Consider the following 15122-nt stretch of genomic DNA (forward strand, 5'->3'; position numbering starts at 1 on the left):
TGGAAAAAGGAAATATGGTGGTTCACCTTATAGGTTGGTTTTGAGACTTGAATGGGAACCTAACATTTGAAACACAGTGGATTAGAACGTAGGAGAGCCTTGATGAATGTCGATTCCCTTCCCCTACAGTGCTGGGGATGCTGAGAGAGAGACTGGCAGATACTCAACTCAGCTCCTGTCCTTGGAGGGGCTGCTGTGCTTTCATTCAGTCTGTCCGTATGCGTTCGAGAGCCTGCTGGGCACTCTCAGGAGCTTGCCGGTGAAGAAGGCAAGACAGTATCTGATCCTCCGCATCTCCATATAGAGCATGTTCTATGACAGCTCGTGTCTGAGGACTGCACATCCTGGAGCCGGCTGTGTGGGTGCAGATCCCCACTTAGTAGCTTTACGGGCTGGCAAGTATGTTAACTTCCCAGCACCTCCATCTCGTCATCTGTAAAATAGGAAAATAATACTTACCTCGTAAGGTTGTCAGGATGATAAAAGGAGTAACTATTTGAAAACCACCTAGAAGGGGGTCCCGCACATGATAGGTACTAGAAGAGTGTTGCAAAGTTAAAAATAAAAAATATTCCACATGAATGGTTCTGTTCTATAGAAGAAACAGGCTACCCTTCACTATGTTTGTCCCCTCATTTAATGATCCCAAAAGCTCATGTTACATATGAGGAAACGGAGACTCAGAAATGTTAAATGCTTTGCCCCAAAGTAACATGCCTGGTTAGTGGGGGAGCTGGAAATGTAAACTGAGTTTGACTCTGGAACCCCTTCTTGACGCCCTTTCCTCCAGGTGGGCTTACTGAAGCTACAGAGATAGGCACAGGAGAGTTCCTGCCCTCAGAGGATTTAAAGTGGAGAGGGAGAGCCACTAAGGGGTTAAATGATGTGCACAGGATCTCGCAGCTCATGACAATCCAAATCCAGGACTTCCAATTCTAAGTCCAGAGCAACTTTGCTCTGCCATTTGTAGAACTAAATGCAGTAAACATTTATTAAATGATTCTGTATACAAGAAGAGCAAAATAATTCCTGATGTGTTAGGGTCACCAGAAGAGATGGTTCTCTCTGGGGAATACTAAGGAGAACTTCTAGGACTGGGAAACTGGAGAGAAGTCTTTCTTTTTTTTTTTTAGATAAACTTTTTATTTGGGCGTAATTTTAGATTTACAGAAAAAGTTGTGAGAATAATACATAGGTTCCTACATAGCTTTAATTCAGTTTCTCCTAAAATGGTAACATCTTACCTGTATAAAGTACCTTTATCAAAATAAGACATTAACTTCGCTACATTAATATTAACTAAACTACAGACTTGATAAGGATTTCACCACTTTTTCTGCTAGTATCTTTTATCTGGGATCCACTCCAAGATACCAAATTGAATTTAGGGAAATCCCTTTTTAAACTTAAGAAATTTTAACTTGTACCCCTATTGACAAGTCTTGGATTCTGGTCAGGGAGTAAAAGGATACTGCAGCTCATTTAATGGTTTCCTCTATTTGTTCAGAAAGGAGGAGTTGGGTGCCTCTGAACTTTGAATGGCACAGTCCTTATGCAGATTTGTTTCCCTCACTAAAGAAAAAAGGATCAATCAATACAATAGGATAAACTCTAAATTTCTGTGTAATATCCAGAGCCATAAATTTGTTGGGAAAATAACTGCTTAGATTTCCTCTTTTTTGATTTATTGATCTAATACCCCAAAGACAAAATGAATTTATCTATCTGTAATGTGTTAATTGACCCCTCCCAAGATAGATTTCACTTTTCTTTTTAATGCACACCTCTTGAAATTATCCTCTTCTGTGAGTGTGTGTGTGTGTTTCTCAAAGTGGGGGTTAATCTAAGGGGGATGAAATGATATTAGAGAAAGCAAATGAAAGAGGTCTTTGAGTTTCACATTCATTTTTATTACATAATTTTGTCTGAAATGTTGGTTAACTTAAATGTATAATGTGAACCTGGTGTATTTGCATTCATTCAACAGCTTTTTAGTTTGTTTTTGGCAGAGGTCTTCCTGACCTTGGAGGTATTAGAAAGATTGCTTTCACATGGGTGGATGGCTTAGGTGTATTTCTCCAGTGTATTAGCCAAAAATGGGTTGGTCTTCTCACCAGCATGGTGCCATTCCTCTTTAACCTCTTGTGTATTTGTGTCAAAATTAGTTATGACCATTAGAGAAGAAATGTACAACACAAAGCAACTTTTTTCACGTCTAAGCTTCTAGGTGTTTGCCTTGTGGTAAGAAGCTTAGGGGAGGGGTTACCATTTGATAATTTATACAGACTTTTCCTGACTCAGTCATTTTTTGCAACACTCTTATGTCTTCAAGTACCGCTTCAGTAGATATCCAGTCATTGTTTATCCGTACAAGTTAAATTCTTTTTGCCTAGTAGGGACTAAGAATGATACTGGTCTGCACTAGTAAGGATTATTAAGGTAGACTCTCTTGTTCTAACTTGGAAGCAGTTATTTTGAGAAGTAAAAAAACAAAGGTGTGGAGACCAGTCAAGTTGGAAATCGTCAGCCAAACCATGACTGCTTGATGATTTCCCTTCCCTTTAGTGAATTCACCACTTGTCACAGTTTATACTCTGAAGCCTGGCATTAAGATTCCCGAGTATACAACCTGAGAGTTTCCACAGCTTTGAGGATGGTTTCTCTTTATTGCCCATCCAAACCTGTGACACCAGCTGAGCTACCCACTTCTAACAACTCCTACCTCCTCAGCTTTATTCCTGCATTCCCATGCATCTAATTCTTTCCCTTCTGTCTCTGTTTGTGAAGTTCTTTCCATCCTCCAAGAGTCAGTTCAGATAATTCCCTTAATTCCCTCTATTCACCTCTCCTAAAAAGAATTCTTTTTGACATAAACATGCATTCTTGGTGGGAACAATACTATCCTCAAGGGAGCAAAAGTTGATTCACAGTTCAGGGGGGCGGGTAAAAAATCTTGCCCTCTTTGTGTATAACGTACAGGTACACATACAGAACATAAACAGATAATCAGTATATTTTTCTATTAAAATTTTATGGAGGAGACAATTCGGAAAAAAAATATCTAAAAAGGTTCTCAGGGGGACAATAAGGAAAAACTTTTGAGAAACACTGGTTATAGACTAATCCTTGAGTATTCACTGTTTCCAGCACCAGGAATCATCTCTCTAGCAGGTGTATCCTCTTAGTGTCCTAAGGTAAATAAAACAAGAGATGCAGATAAAAGATAATATTGGCCAGATGTTGTAATTGGGCAGTGCTCCATCCTCTGATCCTCCCATCACCAAGACAGAAAGAAATGTTTTTGATGTTATCTTGTCCAGGGGCTTTGTCTGCCCTTTTGCACTTTCTGACTTACAAAATCATCAGTAAATTTTTCATTGTGTTTAAAGATTCCAAGTTAGCACAGTTTATGTGTTTATATGCCTGGACCTATCAGACAAAATGGAAAAATAGAGACATTCTGTAACAATTGTGCGGAGCAACCAAAGGAACAACCAGAAATGATAGAAAAATTGTCATGTAAATGCGAAAGCCACAAGGAGAAGTGGGAGAGACCTTGTTTAGCTATAAAGAATCACTTTGAAGGCCACTATCCCTGGCCCACCTCCCTAAAGGGTTAGAAAAATTGAAATACTTTCTCAGCCATTCTTTCAGCCAGGGGCGTCTGCGTGACAGATCTAATAGAAAATTGCTGTTGGTAAGGATGGACTTCCTGGGAAAGTTTTTGCTCTTACTAAAAGATACAAATGCAGTTGGCTCTTTTCCTTTTATTCTGTCTTTGGAAGCAAGTATAATGTCAGGATCTGGCAGCCACCTTGTAATTTAATTCTGAGGCAGCAAATTCAAGGCCAAAACTCCAGCATGCTGTGGATGACAGAATGGAAAGAGAGGAAGAGACTGAGTTTCTGGTCACATCATTGAATAGCTAGACCAGTGTCAGCAGTTCCCTGTTGTTCCATGGAATACTATATGTCTGTCCTGCCTAAGCCACTCTTAATTGGGTTTTCTATTACTTGCAGCTAAACACTTTCCTACCTCATTTAGGAGATCATGTTAGATGATGAGGAAGAAACAGACAAACATTTTTCTGCCTTGCCCTCTAACTCTAAGTGACTTTTAATCCCCCAGGTTATTTCTGTAACATCAGGCCTCTGCAACCTTAGCTCATTAATATTCCTTGACAAGGAGTTATTACGTGTCTTACATTTCAAAATAGGCTGGAAGCTCTGGAAGGTGGAAAGCCAAGGCTTTACCAGGAATTTTCTGATCATCTCTCCCACTGATAATAATGCCTTTGATTGTGTTCTGCATACTTGGAATCTAAGTGTCCTCCACCCTAGCACCCCGTTCCATCCAACTAGGAAAGAGGAACTTTTCTCCCTCACCATCCCCTCCTCCAGGTTCTGTGCTTACCTCTCAGTGAAACAGAACCTCAGAGGGACAAGTAGACACGGAGTAAAAACAAACCTTTGCAGTGTCATGCAGAAGAGTTTAATTCCTCCTAATCTCACTTCAAGTCCTGGCCTCTCTGGTAAGGTTTTGCTTTTGCATAATCAAAAGTCTCTTTGAAGGGCTGATATTCCCCTTTCTCTCTATGGAAGAACAGTACACTATCACTAACAGAAAAACTGCTAGGCGTTTCAAAATTGCTTTTTGTCCCCACTTGTATAAATAACTATTTCAGAATTACTGAGATTTAGTCTCAGTTACAATGGTTTAATTCATACTAAAGTGTGTTTTTATTATTAACATAATTTATTTAATGGGTTCATGGCTGAGAAGACTAAGAAGACTTTAGGGTCATCTTTTTTGTTGCAAGTAAATTGGAAACAGGAGAAAATAAAAAGAAAGAAAGTAAAATTATGATACTATTACCTAGAGATGATGTTTGGGAGCAAAATTTTGTTTTATGTATGTGTATACAAATACATGGATTTATATATAAAGAGAAAGGAATGGGAAAATTACATATACATATATTTATATATGTATATTATATGTATAAAGATTTCAATCTTTACTTAATATATGTTTCCATTTTTTTCATTTCACTCAGTATTGCTTGACAACATCTTTTTTAATGATGGCATAAGATTTCATTATATAAAAACATAATTTATATTTAAAAAGGTCAATTGTTAGATCAATTTTCTCCTATTTTCATCAGTATAAATATTGCTAGATGGAATACTTTTGTAAATAAATCTTTAGGCATGCTTTAAGGTCACTTTAAATTAATTTGCTGGGATTTCATAGCGATTTGAAATCTATAATTAATCAGAATAAACTATTATTTTATTCTGTACTCAACCATATCAATAGACTGTTATGCTTTCCAAGGTTGTGTCACTCTTTACTGAGGCCATCAATCCAATCCTAGATGACCAGAATGTCAATATTGTTGTTGTGTTCTTGAGTTACTGAACTTTCAGACCCCTTTAGGTAAAACCAGTCTGTGCTCAGTAAGTTTAATGATCATTTAGTACTTAACCAACCAAGAGACCGTATTGCCCGATGATGAAGTGACTAAGTTTCTGGTGAGATTTGGTATATTTAAATGACAGGAGCTTCATTTTTCCAGGCAGTTTGATCATCAAGGTTGCCAGCGCACAAATAGATGCATTTCTGTGTTGATGTTATTTTTATGTCTATTAGGCAGTATTGAGTTTTATATAATTAGTTTATAACTTGTTTCATATTCATCAAGTTATTAATGAGAGAAATAATGCTGGATTTGGCAGCCAAACAGTACTAATGTTACATGTAGCAGACACAGAGAGGAAATATCTTGGTTAAGTCGATTTTTTGTAAGTAATGCTGCTTCCTGTTTTGTTCGCTTTGAGACCCAGAATCATATTTATATTTTAATCTTTCTTTATAATTAAAATAAAAATCCATTGTCATTGTGGAAAAATTGAAAATGCAGGAAAATACAAAGCAGAAAATAAATATTAACCATAATTTCACCTCCCAAGAAGTAACTGATAATGTAGTGTATTTCCTTTGAGTCATTTTTCTCTGCCTACTGACGATGAAAGTATATATGCTATTTTTTAACTCATCATTATATTGTAACCACTGCCCCATTTTATCAAAAATTCTTCAAAAACACCATCATAATAGCTGTATAACATCCCAGGGATAAGTATGGCATAATTTAATCAATTTTCTGTTGTGAGACATTTATTTTTTTTAGTAATATTTCACACCAAGAATAATTTTGAGATGAATATCCTTGAACTTCTTTGTCAAAATACCAAACTACTAATTCCATAGGGTAGATTTCCTAAAGTGAAATTACTAGATTAGAGACTATTAACTTTTTTAAGGTTTGGCAATATATTGCCAAATTGCTTTTCAGAAAGTAATTCACACTCCCACCATCAGGATAAGAGAATACCTGTCTCAGCGTACCCAAGTCAGCACGGTTGTTTTTTTAAATTTTGCCTAATTTAATAAGTAAAACATTTTTATTAGCACTGCTAATAAATATATAAACATTTCCATAGGTTTATCGATTATTTTTGTTTCTTCTGTGAAGTGTAAATTCATGTCCTTCGGAGAATAAAAAAATTGACTATAGTAGCCAGGGTGGGGAGGGGTACTGAAAAATGTTTACTTGAGGATCATTGTACATAAATTACACATGTACTCTGCTGTATAGACAACTCCAATACTATTCATTTCAGGGGGATAAAAATTTTAAATATTAAAAAAGAAAACCAAACAGTTCTGAGAAAAATTATGGATAATTTTATTTTTAGTAAATATTGAAAAGGCCTTAGCAAAAAAACCTCAGAACCTATAAGGGGAAGAATGGGAAAATTTGACAATAGATTCAAAAGTCCATCATAAGTGAAAATACATCGCTGATGCTGCAGACCGTGGTTATTGTGAGGATTTTTGCAGAATCCAAATGCAAACCCTCTCTTGCTGCAGCAGACCCATGAACTCGTTCACTTAGCAGCCAGGCTACAATAGCAGTAAGGGCTCTGCAAAACCTCTCCTCCTGCTGTATTTCTCACGGACCAGTCTCTTTTATCTTGATTCACTGTGTGTATTGCCTCCATTTCCACAGTCAGTATAGGTTTCCAGATGGCTGCTTCAGCCACAGCCATCGCATCCACACTCTAGAAGCAGGAAGGAAGGTGGGACAAACAAGAAGAGAATAAAGGGTATGCTCTGGTTGCTTTTAAGGAAGATACCTCCTGAGATTTCTCCATACATATTATCGGACAGAAGTTACACACCAGGCTGTACTCAGCTATGAGCTCATCTAGAATTCATGGGTCCTCTCACTTGGAAAGAACTGGAGAATAGATATTGGGAGGATAACCACAGGCAGAGCTTTCCAGGTGGCTGTAGACCCATCCACTCACCTCCACCCCAGTAGGGTTCTTCCTGGCCTAGTTGTGAGAATTAAGATAAGTAACTACAAAATCTTGAAAATCTGGTAAACAATTCACAAATTCTCTCTAAATTCTTGTAAGGCTCAGGGAGCAAGTTTGTCACAAGGCCCCAGGAACAGCTCATTTATCCATAAGGTCACAGTCTGGTTTGATGATTTGTTGGTTTTACTAATGGTCTTAATTTCGTTATCATTAATTACCATTCATCACAACCGGCCATGCTAACTGAGAGCTTTACTAAATGACCCAACAAGAGCTTGTGTTAACATCCTTTCCATCGTCTGTCACTTCGATGGGCTCAAGAAACAAGTCAGACAGAACAAAGACCCAAAGTCACTGGTGCAGTTATGCGTTTGCTCATTCAATCCCTTACACAGTTCTTCCCCAGGGGAATTGGACACTGTGTGACCTTGGGCCTTCCGATTTTATGTAGAGGAGTCCACATCGGCCTCCACATTATCAATTGGGGATAATGTGGCTAAAATTAAAATTGCTATATATTTTTTTCCCTCTTAATGACTTTTTATAACAACATAGCCTTCTTTTTACAAAATAAAGAAAAAAACGAAAAATTATCTGGAGTATTTTTGGTTTTGTTTTTTGTCCTTTCCAGATTTTCCTATAGTATTAGATGAAATTATAGAAAATAATAAATTCTGAAAATACTACCTGAGATGCCCTCATGATTGTATTGTAAGGTCACTGGTCTTCATGTCCTCTAGATGCCCATTTGTCTGAAAGGGAGCCCAAATGTGTGTGTTGGGTGAGGGAGTGGCAGGAGGGACAGAGTGGTGGTGGGAGAACCTTAATCACAACATTATGAAAGAAATTTAAGATGTTGACTTTTCAAATAGAGTATTGAATCTTTTATATTATAATACGTTGATGGTAGCTATCTTTCCTCATTTAGTTCTCCTTACAGAATTTATCAGTCTGTTTCCACTCACTAACATGTTGCTATTATTTAGTTTTGCATTTAAATGATGCTGATACCAGTACCTAGTCATGAATAAGATTTCTCCCTTTTAAGTGAAGTTCCACTAGGTTATTAATAGCTCAGGACTCTCCAAAACTCCTCTAGTTTACAGGAGAAATAATTTAATGAAGACTGAGATTGTGTGTGTAGCTTTGTTAATGTAAATGAGTAATGTGTATTGATTCTTCATGGTGTAAAAATGTTTTCATTCATGTAGTGCAAGAAAGTCTGTTAAAGAATTATTAATGATGCCATAATTGCTTTAAGATCTATGCCCTAATTAAAATGGTAAATTCTTTATTATGTCTTTACTTTAATTAGATGTACAGAAAGACAATAATTTTTAGAAGAAACCCCGTGTAAAATAAAATTATCTCATTTAGAAATGCTTCAGAAAATCTGTAGTAGTGCTCTGTAGAGAGTCAGTTGAGAACTTCTGAAGTTAAACCACTGTGATTCCACTTCCAGTCAAACTTAAGATGTCATCCTGACTGAAATTAATAATCTTAAATAAACTGTTTTACACTTTTAGTGAAGTACAACTCATCTGTACCAATAAGTTTCTGCTTCTACTTTTTAATTTGATTTTCATTTCTTAAAAGTATTTTTAAAAGGTTGAAAACCTCAAAAAAGACAAGGAGGAAAATGAGCTTATTGTCATGGAAATTACGTTATATCAGCGGGATTCAATTTGTTTTTGCCGTTGTACTTTGCTCTGTTTTTTCTGTTTGCAAGACAGTGCTTTTCAATGATTTGTCCCAAGCTGTGTGTATAGAAGAACCACAACCAAAATCAATAACTGCCTTCCATTTATCATCTCATTCTTTTCTACCTGCTTTTCTCTCTTTAAGTTGTATGCGTGATTATCTGAGGCAATTCTCCTTTGTGGATAATGACCCCTGACTTGAAGAAGGTTGGTGGGCGGGCAGGGCGAGGGGTTAACATTTGAGTGTAGATCTTGGGCCAGGCACTAGGTTGGGATCTTTTATGATTGTTATTTAATCCTTCTAACGACCAAAACTGGGAAAGTATCGTTGTTCATTTTAATTTTATAGAGAAAGGAACTGAAGGTTGAGAGCTGCATCCATTTTGATCATTTCAACCAAAGGTCTAAAAAAGTATGGCCTGTGGGCAATCTCCAGCTTGCCATCAGATTTTATTATAAATAAAGTTTTATTGGAACATAGACACACCTATTTTTCATTACAACAACAGAGTTGAGTAGTGTAGTGAGAGAGACTGTCTGACCTGCCAAACCTAAAATATTTACTGTCTAGCTCTTATGAGGAAGAGTTTGCAGATCCTTGGTCTAACCAAGAAGCCCAGAACTGCTCACACAAATTACACCTGCTCCCATTCATCAGATCCCATTGTGTAACATGTTTTGTTTAAAATTATATATCCCCTTTTTCTAGCATACTCTTCCAACTTCATCTATTTTTTTCCCTTCTTTTATTTGGATAATTAATATAAGGGTATTTTTCCTATGAGTGACATTTCATCTTATTTCTGAATGGACTGAAATAACATCTCTCTAGCCAGTCTCTCTCTTAGTCGTTATTAATTACTTAACTCTGATCAGGTTATTTAACTCAGTATAGCATTTTGGACCTCAGCTTGTAAGAGGATTCTTATAGCCAAGTATTGCTTCACACTGCTCTTCATATAACCTGAGTTTTTTTCCTTAAAGTTTCCACAGGACAATGGTTATCTGACTGTTGGGTCACAGGCATTTCTAGTTTAGAAAAGCCAGCAGCTATCACATAATAAAACTCAGATCGAAGGAGCTCCATGCCCAGTCAGAGAGCATTTAGAGAAAAGGGAGAATAGGGGGATAGGGAGGGGTTTTCCCACCATAAGACATATTAGTCAATAAATCATATAATGCCAAATAGATCCTCTTTTCTCACAGACACTGCTTGTTATACAGTGAAAGCTGCCCAGCTCCAGATTTACCTTCAGCAAGCTCAGTTAGGTGGACTAATTTATTAGGTTTCAGACGGAGGGGGCCCAGACAACCCTACATGAGTAGACCCTGAGGGGCTTTGCATACAAGAAGAGGAAGGCCAGAGAAGTTCTAATTAGGCAAAAAATGGTCAAAGATAGTGAACAGGTTAAAAGTAGAATATCTATACTGTGGAACACCGTGCAAAATTAATAATATTGTAGAAGAAAATTCGATGACAGTGAGACATAGCAGGTTCTTAAATGTATATGTTTAATTTTGTTTATGATTTGAAGTTCTTTTTAAAATATACATTATATATATACAGAAAAAGCATTGGAAGATATATACCATGATATTAAGAGTGGCTATCTTTGGGTGATGAAGTTATGACTGACTGTATTGGGTTTTTTTCTAAATGCTTTGCTGTGTTTTCCCAGTAAGTATGTATTACTTTTATAATCATAAGATGTTTCTTTTCATGAGCTAAAATGAACACAACTAGGAATGTTATGGTAAACAGAGGAAAACAAATGCTTCCTCTCTTAAGTAAACTTGAAGAGTTTTGGTAAATATGTGGTGTTTCTACCATTGAGTTTGGAAAAAAATCTTAGAAGCAGATGCTTTTACTGAGATGTGTTAAGAGAAAAGGTTTAGGTTGTTTCCTCTGGAGTGTCAAGGAAGCATTAGAATAAACATCACTTTTTAATATTAATATAATATAAAATATTACTATTTTTATAAAAATATATTAAATATATTTTAAATGTATTACTATTTTAATATATTACTATTTTAATAAAAATATTACTAATCACTGGATTACTCACTTTGGAGGTCCTTAGAGCTCCCCAAGCTGTCCACAGACTGTGTTGTTTCTTGTTAGCAAAACTTAGCCAAGGCTATGCCCTCAGTCAGGACTGCCTTCTTGTTCACCCTTCTCTTCCTGGACCAGCCAAGAAGTTGCCTCTTTTCTGTATCCCCCATAACCCCTTTCCCCACCTCTTACTTCCCCACTAATTGACATTCCCTTCCTGGTCCTGTACTATTTCTGTAACCACTTCTGGATTGGACTCTATTTATTTGTTTTTCTCACTTTCTCTCTTTTCTTCTATACCACACTGAGGGCAAAATCAGATTTAAATCATCATCATGTTTCCAGTGTTGAGAGGAAGTATTTGAATGGCCTATAATAACCAAATATCTTTATTCAGCAAAATTTCATTTCCATTGGTCGGCCAGCTCAGTTCTTAGCTATGTTTTACCCTCTTCCTCTCCTTTCAAAGCTCTTAGAAGTGACCCAGATGCATGGCTGGAAGTGGAAGGGGTGGTGGACCAGGAGCTCCACTAGAGCAAATTTGTCCAAACTGTCACCTCTTAACAATTTTTTTTTTTTTTTTTTTTTTGCGGTACGCGGGCCTCCCACTGTTGTGGCCTCTCCCGTTGCGGAGCACAGGCTCCGGACGCACAGGCTCAGCGGCCATGGCTCACGGGCCCAGCCGCTCCGCGGCACGTGGGATCTTCCCGGACCGGGGCACGAACCCGCGTCCCCTGCATCGGCAGGCGGACTCTCAACCACTGCGTCACCAGGGACGCCCCTTAACAATTTTTAAAGTAATATATTGACACAATATTTATTAAGACTAAGATGAAAAGATGGTAGAGAAAACAGGAACTTTGCAACTGAAACATTAGTCTTTGTCCTCAGACCCATAGGGAAGGTAAGCAAATGATGGTGCCATTTTGTAGGTGTCCATCCTCCGCAAAATGTATTAGCTGTGCCCCATGCTCACTCTCACTCGCCCTGGCCCTGGCCCTGTTGTGAGGAACTTTGCTCTACCCTGACATGGGTGGGCCCTCTCAAAATTTACTCAGTCTGGAGCTTGTCACCTACTTTCCTCTCTGCTAATCTGACAGTCATTTGAAGGTTTTGTTGAGCTGTTCTTTGTGGCCTAGTAAAAAAATGTGTAGTCTCTCTAGGGAATAAATTTTAATGCATAGCTATAAAACCAAAATTATCTATTATTTCTCCTTTCTTCTGTATCCTTATTTTTTGGTCTGCTTGATCTGCTAAAGATTGAACACAGTGTGTTAAAAGCTCCACTAAGGAATATTTATGGTAAATGAAGTGTTTAAGCTAGACAAGGGCTTTATTCAAGGAGGAGTTAGAGAAAAAGGGTGAACTTGGCCCCTTTGGGCATCCTCACAGATGTTAAGAAGTGTAGTAAGATGTGAGATGAGGAGAGATCAGGGTGGAAGAGGGAAGAAAGTCTTGATAAGAAAGTCAATATTGACCTGTTTGTGGAACACCTTGGGCTTTTGAAAGTGAGGCTAGCATCTTATTACTAATCAGCACTAGAAAGATAAATAGTAATTTGTAGACTGTTAATCAGCTAGGCTGATGCCTTCTTAAATTGTCATAATTTTCTGCTGTCTGATGAGATAGGTTACCCACTGGATTTGTTTTCTATCCTTTATCAGGCATCAACCACAAAACATTCCTGGATCTTGGAAGCCAAACTAAAGTGAAATCAGAAATAAAGCCCAACAAAAATTCAGACAGTCATCTTGAGAAGTAAAACATACTTTGTCCCTTTTTGCATAAGTTCTGTCTGTTTAATATGCATGAGTAATGAGTATTTGCGGGGGATGGGTCAGGGAGCTCTCTTTGTAGAGAATAGGAGATGGCATTTCCATAGGGGGTTCCCCATATTTTACCATGAGCAAAAGGAAGAGGAAGATTTAAAAGTTTGTGATCCCTTGCAAACAATATCCTTCGTGAAGCATGAAACATTTTTATTATTTCCTCTTCCTTTGGAACCTCAACCCAATGTAGTTTTCATGAACGATTAAATTAGAAATAATGTAATAGTAATAATAATAACTATATGCATGCCAGGCACTGTTTGAGGTATTATTTATATACTGACTTTTTTTGGGGGGGGGTACGCGGGCCTCTCACTGTTGTGGCCTATATACTGACATTTTTAAGACTCACTGTCGTTAGTACAATTTTACTTTTGAGGAAAATGAGGCAAAGAGAGACTTGTCCAAGATTAAATGGCTTGTAAGTGTCACAGCCAGGATTTGAACCCAGGCAGTTTGCTGTAGACCATTGGGCTACACCATTTCTTAAATGACTGTTAAGTGTGTTTGTGTCTTAATGATCTGCAGGCGAAATTCAATTCAAGAGGTAGTTATTGAGATTCAGTCATGTGTGGGGCACTGGGCTAACTGCTGTGGCATTGTTTTTTCTTAGGGAGAAATAAATCCATCCGTTATTTTCAATTGCTTAGAGTTTAGTAGGGAGATTAAGACAAGCATGCAAGTATACCTACAATGTAGAAAGACATTCATGGTGAAAGAATAAGCAAAACACTGTGACAATAAAGGTACAACAAGTTGCAATGGTCTCTAGTAAAATTTAGTGACTATGTTCTGTCTTTGCTTATCAGTTACAGATCTTATTTGTTGTGTTTTCCAGTGTCCAGTATAAAGAAACAAAGACTTTATTGTCAGTTGTTGCACCTCAGAGCTGGGCTTAATGCTTCTGAAATGTGTTACCCTTAATTTCAAGGCTTGTGTTGACTCCAAGTTTTGTAAAACAAGCTTTTAGTACTGGCATGAAATCACAAAACAAGGCGAATGTGGAAGATAGGGATAGCTCATAAATTGCACATTATTTATTTACTTAAAGTAAATGATGTGCCTAACTCTTTTTCTTAGCATTATTATTTCTCTTTCTCTCTGCCTTGCTCTGAGGCTTTGATTTCCCAGAATATAAGAGTGTAGTGTACTTTCTGGTGTTTCAAGACACAAGCTCAGTTTGCCTTTGCTCCGCAGGGCCTTAAATATTTCTGACAGTTTCCAAACCTTAACACAGTGCAAAGTGTCATGGGAGGACATATGTTGGGCACTTACCACGATGACTGTCATAGAGGAAGGGCTCAATTATTATTGACTATTATCACTGTTTTGTTTTTTTTTAATTTCTATCAGACTCCAAACCTCAGAAGCCATTTCTACGACACCCTCCTGAGTTGAATCCTGTGACAAGAGCAGAGAAAGTGTGTCTAGCAAAGAAAATTGTTTAACACAAAGTTGGGAAACTGTAGGTCATTTAGGACAAGTTCATATTGTCAAATTTGGTTGAAATATATTGGTGGGCAAATTGTAGATGTGAACTGATAAAATAAAAGCTAGCATTTGACTGTATTTTGTGACTGTTTAACATTTGAGTCACTTACATCTGAAACAAACAAAACAGACCTGTCCTCTGAGAATAGTGTGAAAAGTGTGGTTCTTTAAAACAATAGGCTTGCCAGGAAGTTAAAAAGCAACAGAATTATATCTGAATTTTGAATCTACTTTGCCTGTGTATCTTACTGCAAACTCATTCTTACCTGATACCATAGCTTGCCCCTCACTTAAAAGTATTTAATTTCACTATAAATTTAGGTGAACCATCATTAGCTGCCTCTGGAATGGGTTAGATATTTAACATATTTTACAGTTAAATTTAAGTTCTTTTAGATTATCTGCTGTTTTGGATTATTTACCCCTCTGCTTTCAGTTATTGAACAAAAAAAAAATCTAGATTTGACTTGCTAAAATTCTGAGTTTATCTTCAAGATGTTTGTCCTCCAAAGCATACAAGCAGTATGAATAATTCCAATGCATATGTCAAACTCTGTGCAGTGTTCTAGGATGCACGCATTCAATATGAACTGTGTTAGGATTTTGTTTTCCCTGGCTCAAGGCAAATATGTTCTTCGGAACGTATGTATGTATA

At 37.3% G+C, this 15122-nt stretch overlaps 1 long non-coding RNA gene across 4 annotated transcripts in view; it reads left to right on the forward strand.

The window, feature by feature from the left end:
* LOC132526857 (uncharacterized) overlaps positions 1–14500 on the forward strand; it is a 56236-nt gene extending 41736 nt beyond the window's left edge. For all 4 annotated transcript variants that reach the window (XR_009542726.1, XR_009542723.1, XR_009542725.1 and 1 more), the window contains one exon: positions 14330–14500. This is a non-coding gene — a long non-coding RNA (uncharacterized LOC132526857). The remainder of the gene's footprint in view (positions 1–14329) is intronic.
* Positions 14501–15122: the final 622 nt, after the last annotated feature.

The sequence above is a fragment of the Lagenorhynchus albirostris genome, chromosome 10 (assembly GCF_949774975.1).
Source record: "Lagenorhynchus albirostris chromosome 10, mLagAlb1.1, whole genome shotgun sequence".
NCBI lineage: Eukaryota > Metazoa > Chordata > Mammalia > Artiodactyla > Delphinidae > Lagenorhynchus > Lagenorhynchus albirostris.